The following is a 27,797-nucleotide window of genomic DNA, read 5'->3' on the forward strand; positions in this document are numbered from 1 at the left end:
TCAGGGCAGGTACATTACTTACACAGTACAATGGGTCAACCTGGTGACCGATGGCAAGCAGGGAGTACGTGGCTGTGCAGAGGACCAGCTTGTGACACCTCCACGGCTTGCAGGCAGGCCTCCTGCCACCTCCCCTCCTTCTGCTACATCCTCTTCGCTTTCATTGTCCTCCTCCTCCTTGGCTGAGTGGCAGTTCAACTCTACTGGTGATGTGATCTCCTCTCCAGCTACACAGCCCCATCTCCCCAGAGACTATGCTGCATGCCAGGTACGACGGTGTCACGCCATCTTAGACATGTCTTTTCTCAAAGCGGAGAGTCACACTGGAGCAGCTCTCCTGGCTGCTCTTAACAAACAGGGGGATCAGTGGCTGACCCCGCACCAGCTGGAGATCAGCAGCGTGGTGTGTGACAACATCAGCAGTCTCCTACCCGCTTTGAATTTTGGAAAGCTGACACATGTACCCTGCATGGCACATGTGCTGAATCTACCTGGCTTTCTATATAGGGGTACCTATAACTGGCTACCTGCCTATACTGAGGTTTTTTTTTTTTTTTAATTCTTGATTTCATCTCAGCTATAACGTGTGGTACAAATTGTCAGGTGCTGGGTAATCGTTCCAAATTGGGGGGGGGGGGGGGGGGGGGGAGATGTCATCCTCACAAGTTTGCCTCAGGCAGCAAAAAGTCTCGAACCGGCTCTGTGTATGATTTTGACTTGTCAAATAAACAGACGTCTATTTAACCACTTCAGGTTCCAGGGTTTTTACCCCTGAGGCTGGTTTCAGACTGGATTGGCGGCATCGGTGTGGCCCAGGGGCCGCACCACACTGCCAAAAACAGACCTTTGGGAATTACTGCGTTGATAATCCCCTTCTGACTGACAGCCAAACAGGAAGTGATGCACGCTTGCGCTCACTTCCTGTTTTGGAAATACAGAAGTACATTCAAAGATTTGTGTCAAAGTACCCAGGCTTACAGGATGTCCTAAAGCAGTCTAAGAAGTTGTGTGGGCATTTCAGGCGGTCTTACATGGCCATGGCACGTTTGCGGACATTCAGCGGAGAAACAACTTGCCAGTGAGACGCTTGATATGTGATAGCCCGACTCGCTGGAATTCGACCCTGTTCATGTTCTCTCGCCTGCTAGAACAGGAGAAAGCCATCACCCAGTACCTGTACAATTACAGTAGAAGGACACAATCTGGGGAGATGGGGATGTTGTGGCCCAACAACTGGACACTGATGCGAAATGCATGCAGGCTCATGCAGCCGTTTGAGGAGGTGACCAACCTGGTGAATCGCAGTGAAGGGACCATCAGCGACTTGATCCCCTACGCTTACTTCCTGTGCCGTGCGTAGAGTGGTGGATCAAGCTGTGGAGGAGCGTGAAGAGGAACAGTTATGGCAGGAAGCGTTGTGGGATCAATTCACATCAGAGCCAGATGTTTCCTCAACACCTGCGGCAGCACAGAGGGGGGAGGAGGAAGAAGAAGAGTCGTGTGAGGAAGAAGAGGAATCAGACTCGGATGATGAGGAAGGTGTTTCTGTGGAGGAGGAAGAGGCGGCGGCAGAAGAACAACCGCAGCAGGCGTCGCAGGGGGCTTGTACTATTAAATACTGTGGTATTGTTCATGGCTGGAGGGAGGAAGAGGACTTACATGACGTCACTGAGAAGATGGATAGTATGTCTGGATCCAACTTTGTGCAGATGGCGTCTTTCATGCTGTCCAGCCTGTTGAGGGACCCCCGTACAAAAAAAAAAAGGGGAATGAGCTGTACTGGGTGGCCACGATACTAGACCCTCGGTATAGGCACAAAGTGGCAGACATGTTACCAACTCACCAGAAGGCAGAAAGGATGCAGCACATGCAGAACAAGCTGGCAACTATGCTTTACAATGTGTTTAAGGGTGATGTCACACCACAACGCAAAGGTACCACTGCCAGTAATCCTCCTACCATGTCCACGCAGGCATGGACAGGACGCTCCAGCGATCTCATGGTGATGTCGGACATGCGGACATTCTTTAGTACAACGCCTCACCTTAGCCCTTCCGGACCCACCCTCCACCAATGCCTGGACCGGCAGGTAGCCGACTACCTGGCCTTAAGTGTGGATGTAGACACTGTGAGCAGCGATGATGAACCCTTGGACTACTGGGTGCGCAGGCTTGACCTGTGGCCAGAGCTATCCCAATTTGCCATCCAACTTCTGTCTTGCCCTGCCGCAAGCGTCCTGTCAGAAAGGACCTTCAGTGCAGCTGGAGGCATTGTCACTGAGAAGAGAAGTCGCCTAAGTCACAAAAGTGTTCAGTACCTCACCTTTATCAAAATGAATGAGGCATGGATCCCGGATGGCTACTGCCTGCCCGAAGACTAAGTCATTCCCCACACACAGCATCTCTGCCTGCACGCTGTGTGACTGACTGCCTGCCCCAAGACTAAGTCGCTCTCCACACAGCATCTCTGCCTGTAGGCCACTTCACTGCCTTCTCCGCCACCACCGACAGGGTCCAGGACTCCAGGTGGATTCCTGAATTTTTAAGGCCGCTGCTAGCAGTGGCCGCTATATTAATTTTTCTGGTGCGTGTACATGCCTGCCTAATTTTTCTGGCTGCACTGCAGCTGCAACAACAAAAAAAAGGCATGTACATGTGCCAAATTCCCCTTTGTGATCATTACCTTGCCATGGTGAAGGGACTTGCATATCACAATGAAGCAATGACCGCTGGCTATATGAGTGTCTCGGGGGTTGGCACAGGTCGTTGCTTCATTGTGGGCAGACCAAATTTGATCAGCTGGACAGTCACTGTTCTGTCATTCAGCTACCTCAGCCAAGCGACCAGATGGGCTGGAAAGCCGCCATGGCCTGCACTCTCGTCATGGTGCGCGCAGTAGTCCAGCACAGCCGTCACTACACAAACAACTGTTTGCGGTGTGTTACACAGTGAGTTTGGTGTGTCAGTGTGAAGCAGTACACTAATTACACTACCTGATTGATGTATACACATGCAAGATGTTTTAAAGCACTTTAGGCCTGCTATTTAGAATTCAATGTGATTTCTGCCCATAAAACGCTGCTTTGCATCAAATCCAGATTTTTTCCCTGGGACTTTTGGCATGTATCCCACTCTGCCATGCCCCCCTCCAGGTGTTAGACCCCTTGAAACATCTTTTCCATCACTTTTGTGGCCAGCATAATTTTTTCTAGTTTTCCAAGTTTGCCTCCCCATTGAAGTCTATTGCAGTTCGCGAAAGTTTTGCGAACTGAAAATCTGAGGTTTGAGCCATCTCTATGAAGTGGAAAATCCCTCAGTAGTGAAGTGCTTAAGAGCAATAGGTGCTCCGCGCAAAAATTTAGTAGATAGGGTGAAAAATCACCCTCATAGTATCCTATGCAAATGAGGTCTTGTGCAAAGATAATGGTCCGCACCACATCCAAGTATAAATCAACTTTATTGAAGATCCATAAAATGCTGTGTAACAGCTAAAGTCCGCTGTTTCGGAATACATGCCGTTTTACAAGCCACTCATTGTGCTGAGAGCTTGTGGTGCGGACCATTATCTTCGAACAAGACGGATTTTCACCCTGTTGGTACAAGGGGTTGGTTACTGCACACCCACAGAGGATTGCCAAGGTGCTGTTCCATCTCTCTTGAACCTGTGCAAATTAGGTAGTAGTTATTTCTGAGGTCAGGCTGAAGTCTCACATTCACTATGTAATGGTGATTGTAACGTGGCTTACTGCAATGCAACCTCTATGTGACGTTCACAGTGTGGCCGGTGCAGTGTGGTATAACACAAAAGATGCTGGTTGCCCGGCACTCAGTAATGGGGGGGGGGTGAGTGGCGCCACGGAGGGATGATGCATATGCCCCGGTGGTGTCCCTCCCCCCCCCCCCCCCCCCTGGGACAGAACCATCTCACACATGCACCGTCTCCCTACCAACCATACCCCCACGCCCCAGGGGGGTTTTGCCCCTGGGGACACCCAAAAAGCCTATTCCCTCTCCCCTCCCATTCCATTGTTGACCCCTGGCTAGTACCTGTAGATAACCCTCCCCGTAATGTTGAGCAATAAATTCCATATGCCCTTCTTGGTGGGCAATAGTGGGAGCGTCCCCCCTCTCTCTCCACTTTCTATTTTTAGTAACCTAAGAATGAAAAGGTACTAACTGGAATGCTAACAGCCCAGCCTGAATAGGAATAATGGAGTAACGTAAAGGGTTGGACGCAATAAGGTTCCATCCTAGGTATTTATCCAGAGGCCTATGTCCTCATTCTCATCTCCTTCTCTCCCAACCTCACAGGGATTTTAGGTAGGGGAATGAGGGTTCTTTTAGATAATGTCTGAATAAAGTTAGTTTTTTAACAAAACAGCAGGCGGAGATTGGGGCACAGCAATGACAATTAATTGGGCCCAGTGTGATGCGGGTCTTTTTTAAATAGGCACTATATATGCACGAGTCCTAAAGTTTTACACTAAATTGGATGTGTTAAATAATTCCATGCAAAGGAGTAATGATCACGAGCACAGATCACAAGGCAATGTTTATATATGCACAATGTTTGAATTCGCCACGTTATGGCGATCCTTTTCCCATACACACTAGTGCCATATTGACATAGCAACCACTGTCACCAATGCAACGGCAGAGGCCGGTCTCCTCCCCCTCAACATCCCTCACAATCACCACCCAGCACTAAGGGCCAATGGCGAGCGTGGTGGGCGGGGCCTCCTGGTAACATCACGGAAGCCCGAACACGCCGCCATTTGCCCTAGGACATCCGCACGTGAACAAGCGCCACACCGGCGCAAAACGGCTGTTGCGCCGTCCTCTCACCCCCTGGTCAAACTCCCGCACCCGTCCTCGGCACAGGTCAGATCGTTTCATTTCATATATGAATACAAGCTGTATACTGCATATGTGCCTATCTATCTGCTGATGAAAATCATTGGGAAAATAAATGTGTTAAAAGGAAGCGGTGCACGGACTGCCTTTTGTGTACAGTGTGGTATAACGCTTGGCATCCAAACGCACTGCATGCAATGTGTTACCGTTGATTTCATGAATTCACATTACAGTGCATTAATTACAGTGACAGTGAAGCATACAAAGTGTAGAGAAACCGAGAGCCCAATATAGTGTAGTATGTTAAGCATAAATGAAGTAAAGGTTATCGTGAGAAAATTATACTCACAAACATGGGTTACCACAAAGGCTGTATAGGCAGGTGAGGAGATTAGACCTGTCCTCACTCAGGGATAAGAAGTCGCTCTCTGTAGATGCGAAAGGGGGTAGATCACGCCTCCACCAGGGGTGGACTCGGTATAGCAGTAGGAGAACAGAGGCGCCAGCAGGATAAAAGCGGATAAAAACTTTAAAATTTGCTGGGAGGAAGTGGTGGACTTACCTCCATAAGCAGACACGAAAGACTGTCTGAATAGCAGCAATCACTGAGGCGCTACACCTGCTATTGCCGAAATTCTGTTTTGTTCCCATGTTTATTGCCTGATGAAGCGGGCTGGGCCTGCGAAACACATTGCACTTTTTTGGGGTACTATTTAATAAATGTGATTGCTGCTATTCAGACAGTCTTTCATGTCTGCTTTATGGAGGTAAGTCCACCGCTTCCTCCCAGCAAATTTTAAAGTTTTTATCCGCTTTTATCCTGCTGGTGCCTCTGTTCTCCTACTGCTAGTTAAGCATAGGTTTCATTGACTGTATGGTTCACTGTATGCAACACAACCCGCGTATAATGTACGGCAATATTTTTCCTATTCCGCTGCTATCCTACTTTTGGAAGCAATACAACGCAATGCCCGCTGTGAACCTAACCTTAGGTAAAGTGCTGGAACAATTGGTGGGACTGATATCACTGGAAAATAGCTAGAGAGGGTGGTCTAATGTGGACCATGGTCCTGGTGATGCTTTCATTTGAAAAGGGTGCCTGGAAAAAGGGGCACCAAATATAGCCGAGATTCGGCTATAAAAGGGTGCTGGATATAGCCAACTTTTTTTTTCGGCTATAAAAGGGCACTGGATATAGCCAAGATTTTTTCCAGCTATAAGAGGGTGCAAGATATAGCCAATATTTTTTTCCACTATAAAAGGGCACCTGATATAGCCCAGATTTTTATTTTTTGGTTATAAAACATCACCAGATATAGCCGAGAAAAGTAATATAGTCGAAAAAAGTGATATAAATGAGAAAGGGTTATAAAATGGCACCAGATATAGCCAAGAAAGGTAATATAGTAGAAAAAAGGGATATAAATGAGAAAGGGATTACTATGACCTAACTTCTCCGTACTTGCACCTAGAACCCTCCGCTGGTAGTGCCTAACCCTAAGCCCCACCTGGTGGTGTATAATGGTGAATACAGGCAGAGGTCAGTACAGGCAGCAGGCAGAGCGTAGTCAAAATCCAGGCAGAGGTCATGCAGACGGGAGGCAGAGCATAGTCAAAATCCAGGCAGAGGTCGTGCAGGCGGCAGGCTGAGAGTAGTCAAAATCCAGGCAAAAACTGGTAACAGTAAGGCAGATAAGCAGAAGCACTTAGCTCAGAAGCAGTTGGAAACCAAATGGCTATTTTGTTGACATCCTGTGCTTTCAAATGAGCTTCTCTGCCATCTCTACCTTGGCAGTCAGGTGACAGAGATCAAATCACAACTTGTGAATAGAGACAAATGAGGAGGAATTAGACAGGCTAAACCCTCTATATACATACTGGGTCCATTTATCTATGTTTACCTTCTGTCCTGTGCTAGAGATCTGACCCAGAGGGTGAATTAAACAGGCTAAACTCTCTACATACATACTGGGTGCATTTCTCTGTTTACATTCTGTCATGTGCCAGAGATCAGGTTCCAGAGGGGGGATTACACAGGCTAAACTATCCACATACATGCTGGTTGCATATCTCTGTGTTTAGTGATGGGTTCCAGAGGGGGAATTAGAAAGGCTAAACCCTTGACATACATACAGGCTGCTTTTCTTCATTTCCTTCGGTCCTGTGCAAGAGATCTGGTCCATTTTAAAATTAGGCACCGCCCCCGATGACATCACGCCGCTCCATACTGCCGCACTTCCGCTGATTGGCCACCGAGATCCAGGAAGAAGAGAGGACATGGGGATCCCAGTGGTTGGCAATAGGAGCCTGGAGTTCAGCTGGACAGCGCTGATCACACGCGGGACCCAGGTAAGCTGCAGCAGCTAATTTAGCTAGCCCGAGTGTAGCTCGGGCTTACCTCTCCCAGCATCTGAATCTTAGCCTGCGCTATGCTTAGGATCCGACAAGATATTTTACTCTGTACTGCACTGCGGAAGATGTTGGTGCTATATAAATACTAAATAATAATAAGACTTTACACATGTAATTCTGCTTAATGTAGTTTAGTGCATACACCCCATAATGTCATAGATCATGCATGTAGACTCAGGTGTTAGAGGTGAGCAGACATATGCAGCATAGGAAAATAGAGGGAGGCTGATGCTGGAGGAGGTAAGATGCCAGCATCAATGCTGTGCTTATCTGCATCTGGGGGGAGGTAAGGAGTGGGACTCTACGGTAGGGAAGTAAAAAGTAATCAGGGGATCACAGATCAATGAAGGGGAAGAGGGAAGGAAAAGATGGCCACACTCTTTTATGGGGAGGCACATTTTTTCACACCTGCCCTGGGAACAATTTCATCTAGAAACTGTCTTGTGTACACATCACTAGGCAGTGTTCCTGTAGTCAAAGCTACTTTAATATTCCAATATTCCATTATGTAAACAATAAAGCATACCTGTTTTGCAACCATTTCTGAATCTTTAGTTACTTAGGAAGTACAAGCTAGTTCAAAAGCTGACTGTCTGTATTACATTCTGGTTGATTGAAATGGTTATTTTGACACTATTATGTTGAGAGATTCGCATAAAGGAAAACCTAGCCAACAATTATATTTAGTCCCAGGGCTTCTTAACCCTACAGCCCAAGATACTCTGATTCATTTGTTTGTGACAGTCTGCAGCCATTGATTTTCCAATACTTTCTGTTAAAATTATTTACAGTTTTAACCATGAGAATGGATCTTTAAAAGCTGACATGCCATGACAGCACAGGCATAATATTCACTGCTCACTGACAAGACAAATTACCTGTAATGAGAGCAGTTGCTGAAGGGTAGACTTTTATTTTAAAATATGTCAATAACCCTTCTGACTAAACGAATATCGATTCAGCATAATGAAGCCAAATGTGTGGAAGAGCAGGCAGGCTTGTGAGACACAAGTTGGAGTTACAGTGTTCAGTGTATTCCTTCATTTTAAAAATGTAAAAAGAAGCAGAACACATTTAAAATCTGCTTACATCACTACTGTATTTTTTTTTAAAGCATGACATTTTTATGATATTTTAAAAAAGCTTGTCTGTTAACAATGGACGGAATCCTAAATAATTTGGATAGCATACTTTTCACTCTTAGTTTCAGTACAGACTCTTGTTAAAACTTATTTCTTAGCACCTAATTATCCACTCTGCCCTATTTTTAGAAACATTTGCTTTTCACTTATACATCTTGATTAGCAAAGCTAGTAAGGTAAAAACTATTTATATTTGATTGTGATGTCACTGTATAAAGTGACTGATATACAGTATATGGACTGATAAAATAATGTTCTATCTGTCAGCTTAACTTTCCATCATATATTCTATAGAGTTTAACAAATGACTACTAGCGGAATGCATGGTCACTGAACCGGAAATAGTAGTGTGTCCAACATTGATTACCGTGTATGCTGCCATTTGATGTTCCAATTAATGTATCAATATAACCAAGGTAAAGTCATCTTAGCTGGTCTGATTTGCCAATGCTGCTAATTAAGATTTTCTGTTCAGTGGTAGAATGAAAGCTAATCCCACCACCATAGTGTTCAGTATAACTTTACATCATATATTCTATACAGTTTAACAAATGACTACTAGCGGAATGCATGGTCACTGAACTGGAAATAGTAGTGTGTCCTACATTGATCACCGTGTATCAATGTAGGTCTGATTTGCCAATGCTGCTAATTAAGATTTTCTGTTCACTGGTAATAGTAGTACAAATGTTTCTGTACCGTGTTCACTGGTAGAATGAAAGCTAATCCCAACACCATAGTGTTCAGAAAATGTCAACAGATCTCTTCTCTGCTTTCCACATACCACCGTCAGAGCCGGATCATCCACATGGCAACCCTATCAGCCTAGCAAGGCCCTATTGCCAATAATATCAATATCCAATACCAGGTGTGTCAGGGTTTTCCTAATATTAATAGAAGTGGACTTCCCCGGCATAAATCCACATTGGTCTGAATGGATTAAAGCCAGGAAAACTTATTTAAGGCAATTAGCCAATACCTTAGCAAATACCTTATAATTGTTATTTAATAGCAAATTAGGCCTGTATGAGGCGCATTCAAGAGGGTTCTTACCAGGTTTCAGCAATTACAGATTTTGGTAAACATAACTCGTCACAGCAGTCAGGTAAGGTAGCGTATAATTCACGGAGTAAAGTCACAGCATAATGTTTCTTTACTTCAACAGTTAATCCATCCGAACAGGACTTTTATTATTGGCAAGTAGGGATGGCAGAACTGTTCACCATCAACCAGTTCCAGGCAAGCCGTAGCCATTTGCCAGCTTGGGGTAAAGGCAAATATTATGGGCCATTCAAGCCCATCCTTTATTTTCCCATAGGGCTATTCTTCGACTCTTCACCCTGAAGTTAGGTGGGACTGGACAGGCAATCCAAGCTGATCACCCCCCGGGCCACTCCCCCCCCCCCCCCCCATAAAATGCTGGTGGCCCTTTTCACTCTGCCTGTAATCAGTGTAGGGAGAGGAGCTGCTGCTGCAGATACAGGGACAGTGTTAGATAGGCTATATTGTGATATTGTGCTGTGTAGCCGCTTCCTAGGTGCACTGCTACTCCTATTGCACCAGCTAGGGACCCCTAATAGTACTTTTGAGAACTCTTTCAGACCACATAGGCTGTATTTATATTGTGCTGTGTAGCTGCATCTTAGGTGCACTGCTACTTGTAGTGCACCACAGTGGTGCTCGGATACCATTTTTCACTATCTGGAACTAATTTGGATCCTTGATACCCCTCTATCTGATCCGGGTTGGATATCTGGATCAAACATTTTCCAATCCGAGTCCTGGTCGGATATCCAACCCCAGTATATGGGATATCTGGGCAGATTCGGATATCTGGATAGAAAAAACGGAAGTGCCCTTTAAATTGCTTTAAAAAGGGTTTTTAGGGTCAATGAGGCATGTATTATCATTATTTTGCAAAGGGGAACACTAATTGATGATGTGGGGACTTAAAATCCCCCCCCCCCAAAAAAATGCTGTCAATTAACATCAGGCCTAGGTTCCAGACAGCGGTCATGCAGCCCACATTGTAAGTCCAACGTGCAAAGTGTAAAGTGCAAAGTGCCAAGTGCAAAGTGCGAACTGCCACGTGCAAACACATGCAAAGTTCCACGTGCAAAGTGCCAAGTGCAAAGTGCCACGTGCAAACACGTGCAAACACGTGCAAAGTGCAAAGTGCCAAGTGCAAAGTGTGAACTGCCACATGCAAACACATGCAAAGTTCCAAGTGCCAAGTGCAAAGTGCCATGTGAAAACACGTGCAAAGTGCCATGTGCAAAGTGGCGTGCAAACACGTGCAAAATGCAAAGTGCCATGTGCAAAGTGCCACGTGCAAAGTGCCAAGTGCTAAGTGCCACGTGAAAAGTGCAAAGTGTCAAGTGCAAACACATGCAAAGTGCCATGTGCAAAGTGCGAAGTGCAAAGTGCAAAGTGCCACGTGCAAACGCGTGCAAAATGCCATGTGCAAAGTGCTAAGTGTAAAGTGCTACATGCCACATGAAAAGTGCAAAGTGCCACGTGAAAACACGTGCAAAGTGCAAAGTGCCATGTGCAAAGTGCCAAGATCAAAACGCGAAGTGCCACGTGCAAAGATCCAAGTGCAATGTGCCAAGTGCAAAGTGCCACGTGCAAACACATGCAAAGTGCCATGTGCAAAGTGTGAAGTGCCACGTGCAAACACGTGCAAAGTGAAAAATGCAAACTGCCATGTGCAAAGTGCAAAGTGCCACGTACAAAGTGCCAAGTGCAAAGCACTTGGCACGTGTTTGTACTTTGCACGTGGCACTTTGCACTTTGCATGTGTGGCGTAGTGTTTAGCTCTCTCGCCTTGCAATGCTGGGTCCCTGGTTCAAATCCCAGCCAGGGCACTATCTGCAAAGAGTTTGTATGTTCTCTCCGTGTCTGCATGGGTTTCCTCCGGGCACTCCGGTTTCCTCCCACATTTCAAAAACATACAGATAAGTTAATTGGCTCCCCCTAAAATGGGCCCTAGACTACAGTACTTACACTACATAATATAGATATATGGCAATAGTAGGGATTAGATTGTGAGCTCCTTTGAGGGACAGTTAGTGACAAGATATATATATATGTTTGCACTTTGCACTTTGCACGTGTTCGCACATGGCAGGCATCAGCTGGCCTGGTGTGTGCACAGCACACACAGAGACACATAGCAGCTGCAGCAGCACTGCAGCACACACTCAAAATGTCACATTATGACATCAATCAGGCTAATGAACGATTTAACTATAGTGTAGTGATAGTGAAGAGGTTAATCACTGAACAGCTTATCACTGTGTACAGCCCTTGGCCCAGCAGCACTGCAGCACACACTCTAACTGTCACACTATGAGACATGAATCAAGCTAATTAATGATTTAACTATAGAGTAGTGAAGGGTTTAATCAATGAACAGCTTTAGGTTTATAATTGTGTACAGTCCTTTGTAGGCCACCAGCACTGGAGCATGTCTCTCAGTGTGCATTCAGCAAACCAGGACGATCTGTCTCATCATGGCAGCCCTCCTTATTATACAGGGGGGGCTGGCCAGTGTTCCTTTCTGTTATTGGGTGCCAGGGCTTAGGCTAGGAGGCCTCTGATTGGCTCCATGAGGTCAGGTGGTGCCGGCCAGGATTCATCTCTGTGATTGGTTGCTAGGGCTTCTGCTGGGAGCCCTCTAATTGGCTCCTGGACATCATCACCTTAGTTACAGTATTTCGGATCCAGATATCCCCGGATATCCACGGATATCCGGATTATGCACCCAACTATCCGCAGATAGCTATTCGGATTTCCCCAGCTATCTGTAATCCAAATCCGATCCGGATAGGCCCAAAAAAGGTCGGATATCGGGGTTACCCGGAAAATCCGGAATCCTGATGAGCAGCCCTGGTGCACCAGATAGAGACCACTCAATTGTTCGTTTGAGGACTCAACCTGACTAAAAAGTTGTTTTGTGTACTAACATTGATCCTGCTGTGTGCTAGACTAATATTGTGTTGTTGCATTGTGGTGTCAAGTGTGTTATAGTAACACAACACCTGTATACAGTTATGTAGTGTAGTGTGTGGCTGGCTGCATCATGGTTCTAGCCCGCTGTCACTGTGCAGAAGTGACTGATTGTCACTGACCCCCACACAGTACACATGTTACCTAGCTGTGCATTTCTTTCAGTCATATCAGGCAGTGTGTTGTAAAACAATGAATAAATAATTTAGTGTTTCACACATTTTTGTTCTCACTTACTGATTGTTGATTAGCATATGTAGTTACAACTACACACCTTACTGTGCAATGGTACATTGTTTTCAGTCATATCAGACAGTTAGGGCTCTATTCATAAAACATTTGCGGAAAAAAAATCTTGGAGGGAAAGCACCGCATCAGTATTTTAGACTTTTGTGTGCTAATTTATAAAAATGTTTAACTTGCGATGAAAGGTCGGAGAATTCCCGCACTAAACTAGCGGTGCTGGCTGAGTTGATACATTTTCTCCGTGCAGAGACAGCGTTAGAATAGAAGAGGCAGCCCCAGCATCCCTTTACATGTGCATTTTTTTTAAACTGCCTTTCCTTGCCCTGAATTTGCACTGAATCTGTCTATTAGTCTTTCTAAACAATCTATTTAATTGCCGCAGCTTAGAAGAACTTCCAGAAATGTTACACATGCAGGCTTTCTGATGTGAAATTTATCTGAAAACAGGTACCCAAGGGGTTAAAAAACACCGCCTTGGTATTCCTGGATGCCTTGTTTGTTCTGCTCTCTCTGCTGCTGTCTGGGAGGTCTGTCTCCATTAGCTTGGCTGTCATCCGCATTCTTATCGCGTTATCTAAACAGCCGGTATTCTCCGTTCCCATTCCGCCTGCTCTAATCTTTATGAATTGACATTAGTGACGTGTTGTGATAATCACTGCACAAGGCGGTAATTTCCCGCACTGCTCAGGAATTGTAGCTTTTCATGCGGAAACAGCTTTTATGAATGGACACTTTGCTAAATGGTCGGTAAAGTCAGCTGTTTTGAGCATTACCACATGCGGGAATGCATTATGACTAGAGGCCTTAGTGTGTAGTAAAAAAAAAAAATAATAATAATTAAGTGTACCACACATTTTTGTTCTCACTTGTTGATTGGCATACTGTATGTAGTTACAACAACACAATTAACGGTGTGACTGTGCGTTACTTTCAGTCATATCAGGCTGATATGCATTGCAATTTGAGAAAGGGCTCTGCCCGAAACAACGTTTGTCATTGTACATGGCACTGGTCTGTAGAGTTGGGCCAAACTTCCGATTTTAGGTTCGCGAACCGGGTTCGCAAACTTCTGCGGAAGGTTTGGTTCGCGTTAAAGTTCGCGAACCGCAATAGACTTCAATGGGGATGCGAACTTTGAAAAAAAAAAATTATGCTGGCCACAAAAGTGATGGAAAAGATGTTTCAAGGGGTCTAACACCTGGAGGGGGTATGGCGGAGTGGGATACACGCCAAAAGTCCCCAGGAAAAATCTGGATTTGACGCAAAGCAGCGTTTTAAGGGCAGAAATCATATTGAATGCTAAATGACAGGCCTAAAGTGCTTTAAAACATCTTGCATGTGTATACATCAATCAGGTAGTGTAATTAAGGTACTGCTTCACACTGACACACCAAACTGTTCACTGAACAGAACAGGTATGCAGTGGCGGGTTCACTGAACAGAACAGGTATGCAGTGCCAGGTTCACTGAACAGAACAGGTATGCAGTGGTGGGTTCACAGAACAGGTATGCAGTGGTGGGTTCACAGAACAGGTATGCAGTGGCGGGTTCACAGAACAGGTATGCAGTGGCGGGTTCACAGAACAGGTATGCAGTGGTGGGTTCACAGAACAGGTATGCAGTGGTGGGTTCACAGAACAGGTATGCAGTGGTGGGTTCACAGAACAGGTATGCAGTGGTGGGTTCACAGAACAGGTATGCAGTGGTGGGTTCACAGAACAGGTATGCAGTGGTGGGTTCACAGAACAGGTATGCAGTGGTGGGTTCACAGAACAGGTATGCAGTGGTGGGTTCACAGTACAGGTATGCAGTGGTGGGTTCACAGTACAGGTATGCAGTGGTGGGTTCACAGAACAGGTATGCAGTGGTGGGTTCACAGTACAGGTATGCAGTGGTGGGTTCACAGAACAGGTATGCAGCCAGGAACAAGCTAAGCCTAACTAATCTTTCCCTATGAGAGAGAGTGTGCAGCAGCTCGCCCTACTCTCACTAATGCAGGCACACGAGTGACCGTAATGGTCGCCGCTGCCTGCCTTTTAGTAGGGGGGAGTGGCTCCAGGGGATAGTGTAGCCTAATTGACTACACTGGGCCTGCTGACTGTGATGTAGAGGGTCAAAGTTGACCCTCCATGGTGCATTATGGGGCGAACCGAACTTCCGCAAAGGTTCGCCTGCGGGATGCGAACGCGAACCACGGAAGTTCGCATGGAACCGTTCGCAGGCGACCGGTTCGGCCCAACTCTACTGGTCTGATGCAATAAAAGAGCTTATTCTTTACTTCTGGAAGTGGTGCCGGCTTTGTTGTTGTTCGACAATCAGATCAAGATACTGTAAATATCATCTTAAACCATATCATCACCTTTCTATCAGCATTATCTGTCTCGTACAACTGGTTTCCAGTTAACAAGATTTTGACTGCTGTCTTAAATGAAAACATCATTGTCATTGAAAAAAGAAATAGAATGTTCACCTGTGTATCTAGGAGAGTTCTAGGTTAGTTCTGCCAACATCAATATGGCCCAACTTAACATCTCAGATGCTATTTGTTCCTTGAAAGGTGCCCATACATTGATATGATGGCTGAATCTGAGAAGGTTGAACTGGGGGAACTAAAGAGTGATAGGTATCACTGTCCTGAAAAACATACCATTGTGACCACATACTGATAAAATTCTATATCATATCTTCTTTGGAGTGGATTAGCTTCTCTATTTGAGCTATTTGTTGTTTCTTTTGGAACCATAAGCTCACAGGGTGAGATTTTCACATCAGTTTAATACAAGCTTTTTCAGCATTTAGAAGATATTTAACTAAGGATTTCTTGTAAGAATAGATGCTATCTTTAGTTAGATGCAGGAGAAGAACCTCAGGATTCCATTCGAGGTTCACTAGCTATCTCTTTGATCAAAGTTTGAACTTGTCTCCAGAATAGTTTTATCTTAGTACAATTACATAGTTACATAGTTAGATTGGTTGAAAAAAGACATCCATCCATCCATCAAGTCCAATCAGAAAAAAAATACATTAAAAAAACAAACAAAAAAAAATAATAAAAAAACACCATCCTAAACCTGCACATATCACAGTTGATCCAGGAGAAGGTTAAAAACCTTACAAGGCCTTGGCCAATTAGCCTTAAAAGGGAAAAAATCCTGATTCTAGATGGCAGTCAGATAAATCCCTGGTTTAACTCTACCGGGAATTACCTAATAAATATAGCCGTGGATGACCTTCAATGCAAGGAGAGTATACGAGCCTTCTTTAAATGCAGGTATAGAGTTTGCCATAACTACTTCCTGAGGTAAGATATTCCAGATGTTAACCACTCTCACTGTGAAGGACCCCTTTCCAAATTAATGGCAAAAACTTTTTTCCTCCATACATAGATCATGTCCCCTTGTCCTTTTGTACAACCCTGGGGACAAAAAGCTAATCTGCCAAGTTTTTGTATTGCTGTACAGTATTTATACATGTTAATTAGGTCGCCTCTCAGTTGCCTTTTTTCCAAACAAAATAAGCCCAGTTTGTCCAACCTTTCTTGGTAAGTGAGCTCTTCCATCCCTCTGCTTAATTCAGTTGCTCGTCTTTCTTTGTACACATTCTAGAAGGTCAATGGGCTTGATTCACAAAGCCTATCATGCTGTAACAGCGCAAGGTAAATCTTCTTATGCTCATTATTTAACCACTTCCCGACCGCCGTATATACAATTGGCGGCCGGGAAGTGCACCCCGCAAGGACCGCCGTATAGACAAATGGCGGCGGTCCTTGTAGGGGCATGGGCGGAGCGATCGCGTCATCCGTGACGCGATCCTCCGCCTCCGCCTGGCGCCGCTCACCCGCCGCAACATCCCGCCGGCCATACGGAAGCGCCGGCGGGATGTTAACCCGACGATCGCCGCATACAAAGTGTATAATACACTTTGTAATATTTACAAAGTGTATTATACAGGCTGGCTCCTGCCCTGGTGGTCCCAGTGTCCGAGGGACCACCAGGGCAGGCTGCAGCCACCCTAGTCTGCACCAAGCACACTGATTTCCCCCCCCCCTCCTGCCCCAGATCGCCCACAGCACCCATCAGACCCCCCCTGCCCACCCCCCAGACCCCTGTTTGCACCCAATCACCCCCCTAATCACTCATCAATCACTCCCTGTCACTATCTGTCAACGCTATTTTTTTTTATCCCCCCCTGCCCCCTGCCCCCTCCTGATCACCCCCCCACCCCTCAGATTCTCCCCAGACCCCCCCCCCCATGTACTGTATGCATCTATCCCCCCTGATCACCTGTTAATCACCTGTCAATCACCTGTCAATCATCCGTCAATCACCCCCTGTCACTGCCACCCATCAATCAGCCCCTAACCTGCCCCTTGCGGGCAATCTGATCACCCCCCACACCAATAGATCGCCCGCAGATCCGACATCAGATCACCTCCCAAATCCATTGTTTACATCTATTCTCTCCTCTAAACACCCACTAATTACCCATCAATCACCCATCAATCACCCCCTATCACCACCTGTCACTTTTACCTATCAGATCAGACCCTAATCTGCCCCTTGCGGGCACCCAATCACCCGCCTACACGCTCAGATTGCCCTCAGACGTCCCCTTATCAATTCGCCAGGGCATTATTTACATCTGTCCTTCCCTGTAATAACCCACTGATCACCTGTCAATCACCTGTCAATCACCCATCAATCACCCCCTGTCACTGCCACCCATCAATCACCCCCTGTCACTGCCACCCATCAATCAGCCCCTAACCTGCCCCTTGCGGGCAAACTGATCACTCACCCACACCAATAGATCGCCCGCAGATCCGACATCAGATCACCACCCAAGCGCAGTGTTTCCATCTATTCTCTCCTCTAAACACCCACTAATTACCCATCAATCACCCATCAATCACCCCCTATCACCACCTGTCACTGTTACCCATCAGATCAGACCCTAATCTGCCCCTTGCGGGCACCCAATCACCCGCCTACACGCTCAGATTGCCCTCAGACCCCCCCTTATCAATTCGCCAGTGCAATATTTACATCTGTTCTCCCCTGTAATAACCCACTGATTACCTGTCAATCACCTATCAATCACCCATCAATCACCCCCTGTCACTGCCACCCATCAATCACCCCCTATCACTGCCACCCATCAATCACCCGCTGTCACTGCCACCCATCAATCAGCCCCTAACCTGCCCCTTGCGGGCAATCTGATCACCCACCCACACCAATAGATCGCCCGCAGATCCGACGTCCGATCACCTCCCAAGTGCAGTGTTTACATCTGTTCTCTACCCTAAACACCCACTAATTACCCATCAATCACCCCCTGTCACTGCTACCTATCAGATTAGACCCCTATCTGCCCCTAGGGCACTCAATCACCCGCCCACACCCTCAGAATGCCCTCAGACCCCAGCCCTGATCACCTCGCCAGTGCATTGCTTGCATCTATTCCCCCCTCTAATCACACCTTGAGACACCCATCAATCACCTCCTGTCACCCCCTAGCACACCTACCCATCAGATCAGGCCCTAATTTGCCCCGTGTGGGCTCCTGATCACTCGGCCAAACCCTCAGATCCCTCTCAGACCCCCTTCCGATCACCTCCCCAGTGCATTGATTGCATCTATTTTCCCCTCTAACCACCCCCTGAGACACCCATCAATCACCTCCTGTCACCCCCCTAGCACTCCTATCCATCAGATCAGGCCCAATACAACCTGTCATCTAAAAGGCCACCCTGCTTATGACCGGTTCCACAAAATTCACCCCCTCATAGACCACCTGTCATCAAAATTTGCAGATGCTTATACCCCTAAACAGTCATTTTGAGACATTTGGTTTCCAGACTACTCACAGTTTTGGGCCCGTAAAATGCCAGGGCGGTATAGGAACCCCACAAGTGACCCCATTTTAGAAAAAAAGACACCCCAAGGTATTCTGTTAGGTGTATGACGAGTTCATAGAAGATTTTATTGTTTGTCAAAAGTTAGCGGAAATTGATTTTTATTGTTTTTTTTTCACAAAGTGTCATTTTTCACTAACTTGTGACAAAAAACAAAATCTTCTATGAACTCGCCATACACCTAACGGAATACCTTGGGGTGTCTTCTTTCTAAAATGGGGTCACTTGTGGGGTTCCTATACTGCCCTGGCATTTTAGGGCCCCTAAACCGCGAGGAGTAGTCTAGAAAACAAATGCCTCAAAATGACCTGTGAATAGGACGTTGGGCCCCTTAGCGCACCTAGGCTGCAAAAAAGTGTCACACATGTGGTACCGCTGTACTCAGGAAAAGTAGTATGTGTTTTGGGGTGTATTTTTACACATACCCATACTGGGTGGGAGAAATTTCTATGTAAATGGACAATTGTGTGTAAAAAAATCAAACAATTGTAATTTACAGAGATATTTCTCCCACTTAGCATGGGTATGTGTAAAAATACACCCCAAAACGCATTATACTACTTCTCCTGAGTACGGCGGTACCACATGTGTGGCACTTTTTTACACCCTAAGTACGCTAAGGGGCCCAAAGTCCAATGAATACCTTTAGGATTTCACAGGTCATTTTGCGACATTTGGTTTCAAGACTACTCCTCACGGTTTAGGGCCCCTAAAATGCCAGGGCAGTATAGGAACCCCACAAATGACCCCATTTTAGAAAGAAGACACCCCAAGGTATTCCGTTAGTAGTATAGCGAGTTCATAGAAGATTTTATTTTTTGTCACAAGTTAGCGGAAATTGATTTCAATTGTGTTTTTTCACAAAGTGTCATTTTCCGCTAACTTGTGCCAAAAAATAAAATCTTCTATCATTGGTATGTCCGATGTGCATGACTTTACATTCATCAGCATTAAATTTAATCTGCCATCTACACTGTCACCAGATATGGAGTAAATTGCCGCTTTCTGTCTAACTCCTCCGTGAAGAGACCATGGGGGTAAAAAATGGAGAAGTCTCAGTGTTCCCTTAAAGGATAAGATAAAAGAGATAAAATGGGGGGGTGAGCTGTCACCCTAAACGAAAAAAAACAACAACACAGAGACAAAGGGGGCCCAAATGGTGCAGTACATCACACTCAATAGATGAAATAAGAAATAGTATATAGAGGTTACTCACAAAGGGAGGTTGCAATGGGGCAACCAACCACTGCAGGCAGGTGAAGATCAATGAACCCAGCTCCACTCTGGGTCCAGGCCAGCTGGAAATGGTTGCACCTTTCAAGGACCCCATAGACGGGGTCCAAGGGTATCCCCTACCCTGAGACAGGGGGTATTAAATGCACAAACAGGATGAAAAGGCACCCAAAACATAATAAAATGAATTAAAATCTATAAAATAAATTAAGTGCCACACTATGTTCAGAGCCATAAATAGGGCACTCTATTTCTGGCTCTGAACATAGCATGGCATTTGATTTGGCCTGAGGAAGTCATCTAGGGCGTTCAGCCCTGGACATCTAAAGGCATGATTAACTCTTAGGTGTACACATGGTTAGCTATTACCTTCACTAAACTTTGCATATTTTCATTCTTTTCTTGTAAAACTTTGTGTTCCTGCATACTCCAGCAAGAGAAGCATTACTTATTTTGTTTTCCAAGAAACAAAACCATATACGATGTTCAATTATTTGATGATATTTTGTTTAATTTGTATTTTTTTCTCTCCTCACTTTATGAATACTGCCAATGATTATTGTTTGGAAGATCAAATAGTTTCAATAATTAATGTAAATTTTTTTTAGGTTACACTAGTCTCCATCTTAATAGGGGAAGCTGAGCTCAGCTGATCTCTCTCTTTTGTTTGTAAGCATTCTTCTTTGAATAAAGTTGTGAACCTCGTATATGAAAAAAAAATGGCCAGTTACAGCAGGCATCATGCCCTCCCTGGCTACAGGGACAGCTATCCTGCACCACCTTCAGCACCCTCTATATAATTTGGTCCTACTTGAATTGGGTTCTGAAAAATGATTTGCCTTGCGCATGACAGTTTAAATTAAAAAAAATAGTATAAATGTAAAACCTATATATACATTTACCTTTTATATCAGGCCTCTCACACAGTGGATGCAATTACAACGTTGTACACCCCTAACACTAGTTGAAATGACATTCTTGAAAAATAAAAATTTGAAGAATCAAAATGTTTAAAAATGTCATAGATAAATTTGCAATAGCACATATTTCAGGCCTATTTGTTAATTGGTGTTCTTTCTGGTCTGGAAGGAAGGATGATGTGGCTGTAAAGTGGAGTAATTGGCAAAGCCGCACATTGAGTTGAAATATTTGAAATGTTGAAACTTTAGGTCACAAAGATTTAAAAAATGTAAATAGATACATTTGCAATGACACATATTTCTGGACTCTATTGCTGAAACATTACAATTTTTAGGCAAGTTATTGGGGTGACCATTCTGAAGACCTTTATTGGATTGGCTGATTTATGGCATTTTTTTTTCGGAATATTCACCCTTGATCCCCTCCAGTACTGCCACTGCCTTGGTTTTGATACAATTTTCACACCTTTTTTAAGAATTTATGGCTGCAGAGATGCCCTGAAGGTTTGAGAAGTTTGTCTACCATTAAAGTCAATGGGGCTTGAAATCAGCCGCTGCCTTCCTTGTGTAACATTGTTGCACATGGGATATAATTCATAATTTGCCAAAGTACCCTTTGGCTTTTTCATACTTGATTTTGCTAAAGCAATCATTACATATCTCCACTATCAAATAATTAGCAGAGAGGATTAAAGTGCCAAATAATGGAGTACTGATGTGGCACTCTACCTAGTAGCCTGGTGACTTTTTAAGTTCTGACATGTAACTGAAGGAAAGTACCTGGATGATCACCACACTACAAAGCCTAACTGTCAGGCTGCAAAAGCTACTTTAAACCTCTATTCTCCTGTTTTAAACAGTTTAGAAGGAAGCCAAAAAGGCAATACTGAAGTTAAAAATCTCTCTTACTTTGATTTTTGCTGAATAGTAATCCTCTTTATTCCCAAGCTCCTAAGGAGGCCGGCAGGCCGCATAACAGATATTGCAAAACATGCTGGGGCTGCTTCTTCTCCCTACTGCACTCCCTTGGTCCTCCCCTTCATTTCCCTATCCCGCCCTAAGGCTGCTTTCACAGTGGGAAGTTACATGCTCATGTTACAGCAGCTTGTATCTTGCAGCCCAGCTCACAGCACTGAAAAATCAATGTGCTGTTCACAGGGCACATGTTCCGTTAGAGTATACTGCATGAGTTCGCTATTGTTCCTAGCCACATGGCTAATTAATATTCACTGCACAGTAGTGTTGTCCGGATCATGAACCATTAGGATCTTTGATCCGGATCTTTTTTGTGAGTCGAATCATCAGGAAGCAGGGTAAGGGAGGATATTACATCACAATTGGCTTCATACAAGACAGTCAAACATGGAACCTGCCATGAGCTGTCAGGAGCATCAATCTCTGCAAATACTATATAAAAATTCAGTGAAATCAAAACGTGGACAGTGAAATGCATATGTAATGTAAGTACAGCCAATATTTAGCTACTGATATATGTGTTTTTTTTTCTTTGAGACCCTATACCTAACAGCTCCTCTTTAATACAGAATTACCCAGTATCCCTTGAAATATAGTTTTAAGGACATTACTATTAATCACAAAGGGCAGGGCAGTAAGTAATAATTGAATTGATGAAGCTTTCCTCCTTTGTATGTACACATGTTGTAAAATGGAGAACACATGTTGTGATTATGATTTATTGACTATGGATCAATAACTTTGGCATTTAAACTTAACCCGATTATGCTTTCTGGGCAAGGACTTTCATTGTTTCTTAAAACTTGTTTTTGCTATTCGTCTGATGCCACATATTATCTTTTTTTCTCCCTTCTCAACATCCACTCTTTCACCCCGTAGCTCAGAGCACAGATCCACATACAAGAGTAACTGAATTTTTTACATTGGCATGAGGATGTTTTTTGCATCTCGTTGGGTGAACATGTATTTACAAATAAGTAGAACTAATCCTACTTTTAATTAAAATGAAAAACAGTGATTTTTTCTTTGCATTTTGGTTTCTCCTAATTGCATGTTGCCCTCAGCACTGACTATAAGCATGCTCAGAAAATCACAGTATTTGTGATTTTGGTGAGGTGTTGGCTCAAATCTTCCTATTTGTCAGCAGCTCTACTGTTCTCCCAACACACCCTGACACTGTGCTTCCTCCTCATATTTCTGAGTGTTAAATAAGGGATTTGGCCAATCCTACCATTGAATACTGATGCAAACATACTTACATTGCTGTCAAGCATGTATACATTATACATGCAAAGAACTACATTTCAACCAACCATTCCCCATAAAAACAAATCTTTCTTTGAGAAAACACAACCTATTCTAACTTCAGACCCTTAAAGGGAACCTAAACCGAGAAGGATATGGATTTTTTCTTTTAAATTAATACCAGTTGCCTGACTCTCCTGCTGATCCTGCGTCTCTAATACTTTTAGCCACAGCCCCTCAACAAGCATGCAGATCAGGAGCTCTGGCAGAAGTCAGACTGGATTAGCTGCATGCTTGCTTCTGGTATGTGATTCAGCCACTACTACAGCCATATAGATCAGCAGGGCTGCCAGGCAACTGGTATTGTTTAAAAGTAAACATCCATATCCCTCTCAGTTAAGGTTCCCTTTAAGCAGGCTGTACTTCTTTCTGTCCCGGAAGCACATCAGAAAGGTGGGACTTGGAAGGAAGGTGTTGTTAATACTTGTGCATGAGTACATTGTTCTAGCCACTTTCTAAAATGCTTATGGGTACATTGGCCCATATTGGGTTAGCTATTGGGTAAAATATCTCAGGATATGAACTGAGTTTTCAGATCTACACTTTTGAGTATGTCCTAACTCATAATCTGTAAAATTTAGGCTGTATAGGACATGTTCGAATTTAACATACAACTCTCTGTGTAAATAGCAGTTCCATTTTATGGATCTCATTCGCATCTTGATTCACACTCATATCCCATTCCCCTCTGCTCCTCTCTCCCCAGTGTTTCTAACTTGCACATGCTGGCAGTGACTAGTGACTACCTCTTCCCCATGGGATTTCCAAAAAGTAAACCAATTAAGCTTTCCCATCAGACTGCATTAAGAACAAACAAACCAACCAACAAACAAAAGAAGAATATGATTTTGGCTGATTCATTCACTTCTTGTGAGAGAATGCGGAAAAGCCGCCACACGTGCTACTGAAGAGGCGGCTGATTCCGCGTCCAATGCAGTGGTTTGCACGCAGAAGCGTGTGTCTGGTAGCAGGGCAGAACGTGGAAAAGACGCCGCATGCAACAGTAAGGCAGCTGGATCCGCGTCCAGCGCGGCGGTTTGCACGCGGCAGCGTGTGTCTGGTGTGGCTGAGTCTGTTAGTGCACACAGGCTTAAGAATACGCGCGCGCGCGCTGAGAGGCAGAATTCTTATACTGGGCAGATAGAGTCAGCTGATCACGCTGATCAGCTGACTCCAGAGCAGGATACTATTGGTTGATCAATTAGGGGTGGTGCTGGAGAGCACTACTCCATATATAGTTTCTGAAGGCCAGTTGCAAATTGTCTGCCGTTGCGAACACTACGTGGAAGCACTCAGACCTTAGTCAGATCCAACAGTGTGTTTGAACCAGGTGGACCTGGGAATTCACACTGAGCCAGATTACTTGAACTGTTATTCTGTTTATACTCCAGACTAGTACCAGGGTGCTGAGCCCACGGACCTCGCACCCAGACTAGGGAAACTGTATTATCATTTGTGTTATACATCCGACTAGTTCCAGGGTGGAGAGACCACGGACCTCACACCCAGACTAGGCATTGTTTGATATCTGTTATGACTTATTGCTTTCTTGGCTACTCTTCTGTCCTCTGATTCGGTACCTCGCATATCTGATATTCTGTTGCCAGACCCTGCTTGCCTTGGATACCGAATCACCCTTCTGTCTTTGTACTTTATCTGTCCGTGTGTTACCGACCAGGCGTGTCCGACCTCGAGAGCTATCTCTCCCCTTAAGAGATAGTCTCCAGATCAGATAGTGACATCCACCTTCAGGTGTCACTCACTCTCTGGCCCTTCCTGTCTCCAGCCTGACTCCACCCCTTGGAGAGTCTCAGGCTGCTGGAAGGTTCCTGTGCTCTCAGAGCAGTGTTCCTTTGCTGCCTAATATCACCTGCCCAGCAATTGCATTACTCAAAGTACTACTGTTACACCAAACACTCACATACCCATAGATGTCCAGAGGTTAGTAATATATCTGTATTATCGGTGATTCTGCAGATCATCAATAATCAGGTATATATCTGCATTCTTGGTGATACTGCAGATCACCAATAATCAGATTCTCTCTGTGTGCTGACACCAATCGTTACACTTCTGCTAAAATATATTGCTATGTAATTTAGAAAATGAAATAATTTTTTTTCACCATAATTCACGCTAATTTCTAGATAGTGCCCGTAATTGTATTTATTTGCTGGAGTTGCCTCGATGTGCTGTTTGTCGGTTTATGAAATTACAGAACCAGCAATACTGCAGCTGCGAGCCCAAACGGTAAGGCAGACAGTGCGATTAAAAGAATGAACACAACATTTCAGTTCACAAGTGTTCTACTCTGCTCAAATTATCCAAGGTCTTGGAGGGTGGAGTGACAACAGGGTTACTGGTATCCTATGTATCTAATTAATTGAAAAATGCTCAAATTGCTTTAACAGTTGTTATTAAGAAGCAGAATCCTTGTTGCCAGTGCTCAACCATAATTAGAGCCCCTGGGAATTAAATATTTAGCATTAGTAATGTAACCACTCGTAGGACACCAAATTCTATTTTTGTAATGAAAGTGCTGCAGTGTAAGTGCAAGTGGTTGAACCGACAGCTGTGACAAGGAGACAGGCCTGGGGTATATCAATAAGACACCCTATTGGACAGATAGTCTTACCACATTACTCATTTGTAAAAAGATCTGCAAGTCTAATTCCCGCTGGGCACACATTTACTTCAGCTATTTAGTTTTCTAATGCAAACAGGATGATCGGCTTGGTAAGACACTGACCGTAACTGCTGGAAGACACATAGATGTTCTCATTTTCTCTAAATTACCCTTTCAAAAGTTCATGGCATTGTCAACCAAGAAGAAAACAAAAATGTTGTTGTTGCTAAAGGTTGAATGTGTTTATTTCAAGTTTAATTATTTCTTAAGTATGAACATTTCTATGATACAACATGTAAAGTAGGATATTTCATCTAATTAGCTGGTGTTTGGTATGGCAAGGGACCTTAGGGAACTCTGCACTAAATGAACTATGTATAGAATGGAATACTTGGCATGGTAGCTACACAATTAATTTAGGAAACAGCAATATGGCCTGTTCTCATGGATGTTTTCACTGTAAACAAGACATGTTGAGGTATTAACAGCCGCCTGTTACAACTACTCAAGTTGTCAAAAGCTATTAGGTTACCCTCTAATAAGAAGTAATAAAGTGGAATTAACTATATTTCCCTTCTTCCAAGAGAAAGCCAGATTTAGAAAGCAGTTAGGTGCACATGCTTCCACTTAAGATAAAATAAAAGCATTAGCCATAGTGTGACAACACTGTTAAAATATCAGGTTTCTTTAATCATTTTTATAAAATTGATTACAATATTTTTTCCTAGTAACAGTCATGTTGTTTTCTCTTCTCTTTCTCTCATTATACAATTTCAAATAGCAACAGCTGTGTTTTACAAAAAATAAGTTGTACCACACTTTCAGGATTGTTAATAAGGGCCATAGTATAAGTTATGTGACAAGGTATAATGTGGCAAGGTCACAAGCAGAATTTCTGTTGTTATTCCTAGGAGCCATTAGCATCTTGGTTAAATTATGTTTTTTTCTAAACACCTAATAAAAACAGTGTCAAGCTGGAACCTCTACTAAGTACTCTTACATTAAAGACTAGGATGGTTAATTTTATGGCCTTTTTACCTTGTAACCCATTAGGCTATAATAGTGGCATCACAGCATATCTCACTAGAATATCTAACCTTATGACTTCTTTTTTTATCTAAAGCATATTTGAAGGAATTCTGTTTTCTTGGAGATACTCAGTGGAAACAGATGTGATGAAGTTGATTTTTGAGGTTAGTTTGATGATCAAAAGCTTTAGTCTTGAAAAATGGTGCTCCCTCTTAACCCATGTGAAACCACAAGTGCTACATAAAGGTATGACAGAGGTTGCTGTGGAAACGGAATTAAATGTATGGACACTCTTCATAAAACTACTTTTGCAGGGGTCTGAGATGACTGTTTAAATGTTTTCTTTATGACCCTTAGTAATAATGTTTCAGACACTTAAATTTGACATAGAAATATTGAATTTAGAAGGCTGTATTGTGCTACTTTCCAAAGTACACTTCAAACAAATTAAACTACTTTGTGTTATTTACTTTGATTTGTCCTAGAGTCCTATCTGCTCCATTTAAAAGATAACTTCACTTTAATGTACTGTATATTTTATTAGGACTTTCAAATGTTTTAGCCATCGCAAAGTAGGTATGTTGTATTTAAGCCAGTGAAGCGTTTGTAGAAAATTCTTCTACTTTGATATCACCAGCACCTTCCCATAGTATAACTTTATCTTTATAAACAAGGCTATTGCAAACAGTTATAAATGTTAAAAATGTCAATATTATAAAATAAATATAGTCTACCAAATTAATCAAAAGTAGAACCTAATTTCTATGATGGTGGAAGGCACCTCTGTAAACATTTACCAAAAGTGTTAAAAAAAATGACTGTCAAAATTATTATGAGTATTCTCTTTCTTGCTGGTGGTGTAAAATACATTTTATTGATAACGTGTGAAATGATCACCTAGGGTTTTCTCTGGTTCATGCAGCCTATCCCCCTGCTACTAACAACATCGCGATCGTGGGCATTTGCCCGCACAATCGTCTGCAAACACCCCCAATTTGCAGGGAAGTGCCTAGCACGCCCCTGCGACTCTAGTGCGTGCGGCATAAATGGTTAAAGACATTAAAGCTGGTTGGATTTAGTAAAGGAAGAGCTGGATCTTTCCCTGCTAATCGTCAGCTCTCATGCCAT

Source organism: Hyperolius riggenbachi, chromosome 11 (assembly GCF_040937935.1).
Source record: "Hyperolius riggenbachi isolate aHypRig1 chromosome 11, aHypRig1.pri, whole genome shotgun sequence".
Lineage (NCBI taxonomy): Eukaryota > Metazoa > Chordata > Amphibia > Anura > Hyperoliidae > Hyperolius > Hyperolius riggenbachi.